This window comes from Urtica dioica, chromosome 2 (assembly GCF_054948205.1).
Source record: "Urtica dioica subsp. dioica isolate 48M chromosome 2, U.dioica_male_clone48M_v1_H2, whole genome shotgun sequence".
NCBI lineage: Eukaryota > Viridiplantae > Streptophyta > Magnoliopsida > Rosales > Urticaceae > Urtica > Urtica dioica.
The window spans coordinates 9,048,107-9,052,669 of NC_142757.1; positions in this window are offsets into that span (position 1 = coordinate 9,048,107).

Sequence of the window (4,563 nt, forward strand, 5' to 3'; positions counted from 1 at the left end):
AGTTCTCAAAGAGAGGATCACGGGTTCCACTTGAGAGAAAAACTCAACGCCCGACGCGAGACCGCGATCGTCTTGGGGCAGCAACCACCCAACATTGATCGAGCACCCAACCAGAAGCGCGCGGCCGCGCTTGTGATACCGGCCGTTGGTCTCGAGTCACGAAGGAAAAGGCGCCGGAAGGGTCAAGTCCCTAATGACCACCCTTCTCCAGGCCCGAAGCAATCCTTCGTCCCGCTCAACACAACGCCCGACCGAATCCTGAGCTTACGCCGCGATGAGCTAGGAAGACCCGCTCCACTCACAAAGGACCCTACGAAGCGAGATCGAAGTAAGTTCTGCGAATACCACCAAGATCACGGGCACGTGACGATCGAATGCTACCAGCTTGAGAAGCGAATTGATTCCCTAATTCGAGGTGGGGACTTCGAGGAATTCGTCGCATCTGCTAGCAAGCCATGATTGCCGCGACTTCGACCCTTAAACCCACGCCCGAACTCACTCGACTTTGTAATCGCTTCATTTCAATTATGCAATTTCCTTTTTTCAAAGAAGGCCAAGTGCCATGACAAACTGTAACGACCCCTTTATTGCAATAAAGAGTTATTTCACACATGAAAAAAATGTAGCGCACACTATTGTATACCTCTAACACGAGAGTTTCTTGGCCTTTGTCTCACAAACGCAAGAAACTCGGGGGGCTAACAGGGATCAATGCTCAATCAAAAACAACTCAACAACAACTCAAAAAAAAATTTTAAATAGTCTCAAGGGGCCGATGGTTAGGCCGGAGGTCCCAAAGAAAGACTTCTCACGTAACTCCTCGAGATGAGTTCATTCCTCGAGTCGAGTTCGAATCCACGAGTCGACTGATACTCCTCGTGCCGATTCTTCACGTAACTCCTCGAGATGAGTCCATTCCTCGAGTCGAGTTCGAATCCACGAGTCGACCTATACTCCTCGTGCCAACTCTTCACATATCTCCTCGAGATGAGTTCATTCCTCGAGTCGAGTTCGAATCCACGAGTCGACCGATACTCCTCGTGCCGACTCTTCACCTATCTCCTCGAGATGAGTTCATTCCTCGAGTCGAGTTCGAATCCATGAGTCGACCGATACTCCTCGCGCTGACTCTCCACGAAACTCCTCGTGCAGGCTCTACGTGAGTCCTCGAGTCGAGTTCGAGTCCACGAGTCGACTAATACTCCTCGTGCCGACTCTTCACATGTCTCCTCGAGATGAATTCATTCCTCAAGTCGAGCTCCGAGTCCGCGAGTCGACCGATACTCCTCGCGCTGACTCTCCACGAAACTCCTCGTGCAGGCTCTACGTGAGTCCTCGAGTCGAGTTCGAGTCCACGAGTCGACTAATACTCCCCGTTGAGTTTTCCGGTTCGACGTCGGCTCCGCTTCTTCCAACGCATCTTGTGGTGAAACACGATGGTATTACCACTGTCATTTTTTTTTAAAAGCGTGTATTGTTTGTCTCTTGCAGGTACAATGATTCTCATGGTCGGGGGCGATCGTGAGCCCGAAGCTCCGATCGGGGGAAGCCGTCCCAAACCGGGTAACTCAAAACTTTGTGTTGCAGGGGGTACTGGGCCTGAGCTGGAGGAGAAGGACGTGGGTTTGAAGAGGAGGAGGGACGACGTTTTGCTTGCAGCCGAACCCCGTAGCGGTTCTTCCTCGAAAAGGCGGAAGGTGGCTCATCGCCGATCGTCCTCTACTTTGATGGCTCCCTCGACTCGGGAGTTGCACCCGATAGCTTCCAAGGTTGTGGAGCAAATCAGGCTGATTTCCCTGCCGGAGATAGCTAAAGTGGATCGAATGCCCAGAGACTCCCTCATCGACGCACTTGCTCGGGATCTTTGTCAGGTCATGTTCATGCACGTGGCTCTCATTTTGCGTGCTGTTATTATTTTCCTAATATATTTATACATATATTTTCAGTGTTACATCTCGGTGTTCGCTACTCAGCGTAACTTTGGTGACTTGTTGAGGGGGTCGAGGGCGACAGCGGCGGCTGTCCGTGCTGCTAGGGAGGACGGCGACGCTCGTGAGAAGGCTGCAAGAGAGGACGGCGATGCCTGGGAGAGGACCGCAAGACACTCAGGTACCGCCTTGATCAACAAGTTTAGGGCGGAGGCCGAGACATCGTCGTCGAAACTTCGTGATCAAAGGATCGAGCTTAGTCGTCTACGGCCAGCGTTGGAGGCCACTCGAAGGGAACGAGACACTCTTCGGGTAGAGCGGGATCACTTAGTTTCCGAGAGGGCGCTTCGTGCTTCAGTTGCCCGCTTCCCCGATGAGGAAGTCCCTCCGGCGGATGCAGAGCGACTGTCGGCGTTAGATGACTGTAGTGACGAGGATGATGACTCGTTTACGGAAGCTTGAGTTTATCATCGCTTTTTGTTTGTATAGTGGTCAAAATCTTCCCGAACTTGTATTTTGTGCTTCTGGGCAAACAGTCATTTGTCGATATTTTTCTTTTGACGGCATGGCCTGCCGTACGTTTTTCTTGACTCGCCATCCTTTCGCGGGCCCCAGTTCTGGGTTTATTTTTCGACAAATGAACGCTTTCCCACCTTGCATCGACAGTTGTATGTATTATCAAACTTCCGGATCATTCTGTGACTTTTTTTTACCTTTATGTCTAGCGTTTACATTGGTTGTTTGCATATTTGTCTCCGCGTAAGGTTTCAATGTTCGTACAAGATTTTGATGCCACTCGACTTTCTTTCTTCTTTTTTTCTTACGAGAAGACCTCGACTCTCCGAGCTCTTTTTTTTTTTAGAGAGATATCGACTCTGCGAGCTCTTTTATTATTTATTATTTTTTTTTTGTGAGAAGGACTCGGCTTCCCGAGCTCTACTCTTTTTTTTATGAGAGAGATATCGACTCCGCGACCTCTCTTATTTTTTTTTTGTGAGAAGGACTCGGCTCTCCGAGCTCTACTCTTTTTTTTTATGAGAGAGATATCGACTCCGCGAGCTCTCTTTTTTTTTTTTTAGAGAGATATCGACTCCGCGAGCTCTTTTATTATTTATTATTATTTTTTTTGTGAGAAGGACTCGGCTTCCCGAGCTCTACTCTTTTTTTTTATGAGAGAGATATCGACTCCGCGAGCTCTCTTATTTTTTTTTTTGTGAGAAGGACTCGGCTCCCCGAGCTCTACTCTTTTTTTTTTTATGAGATAGATATCGACTCTGCGAGCTCTCTTTTTTTTAGAGAGATATCGACTCCGCGAGCTCTCTTTTTTTTGTGAGAAGGACTCGGCTCCCCGAGCTCTACTCTTTTTTTTTATGAGAGAGATATCGACTCCGCGAGCTCTCTTATTTTTTTTGTGAGAGAGATATCGACTCCGCGAGCTCTCTTTTTTTTTTTTTTTTGAGAGAGATATCGACTCCGCGAGCTCTCTTATTATTTTTTTTAGAGAGATATCGACTCCGCGAGCTCTCTTATTATTAATTTTTTTTTTTAGAGAAATATCGACTCCGCGAGCTCTCTTATTATTATTTTTTTTTAGAGAGATATCGACTCCGCGAGCTCTCTTATTTTATATAATTTAATGAGGCTATGTAAATTCAAAATTTGTTTTTAGAAAATAATCACGATGTTCGACTTCATTTTTAATACATTCTTGGGCTCTACGGCCACTTTTGGAAAGTAAATACAACGAGATAAATTGAAAGCTTCGGCGGCGGTGCTTGCCATCTTGAGAAGGATGGATATTTTGGCGCCATTGTCTATTGGAAATATTGGCTGAGGTTTTCCGCATTCCATGGGTGTTTAATCTCTGTTCCGTTCATTTCTTCTAGGCGATATGTTCCGTCGCGTTTCACTTGCCGGACTCGATATGGCCCCTCCTAGTTTGGCCCAAGCACTCCAGCTCCGTACACCTGCGTATTCTGGAATACCCTCCTTAAGACAAGGCTTCCTTCAACAAAGCGTCTGGCCTTGACTTTCGAGTTGTAGTGCTTCTCAATGATTCTCTTTTGGGCGGCCATGCGGGTGAACGCTTCGACCCTCTTTTCTTCAATCACGTCCAACTCCATTCTGAGCGCCTCATTGTTGTTTTCCTCATCAAAGGGTCCCATTCGAAAAGTTGGAGTCCCGATCTCGACAGGAATGACAGCTTCAACTCCGTAGCTGAGTGAGAATGGGGTTTCACCTGTCGCAGTTCGAGCTGTTGTTCGATAGGCCCAAAGGACGAGGGGAAGCTCGTCGGCCCATGCACCCTTTTTTTCCTCTAGCTTCTTTTTTAATGTCTCCTTGATAGTCTTGTTTACCGCTTCAACTTGGCCGTTTGCCTGTGGGTGGCGTGGTGATGAGAACGTCTTGTTGATCTTTAGTTGTTTGCATATCTCTCTGACCTTTTTGTTATCAAACTGACTGCCGTTGTCGGTGATTATGGAGGCAGGGATACCATGGCGACAGATGATCGATCGCCACATGAAGTTGGTTGTGTTGGCTTTTGTGATTTTTGCCAAAGGCTCTGCTTCTACCCATTTGGTAAAGTAATCTATTGCCACGATCGCGTAGACTCGTTGTCCTGACGCCATGGGTA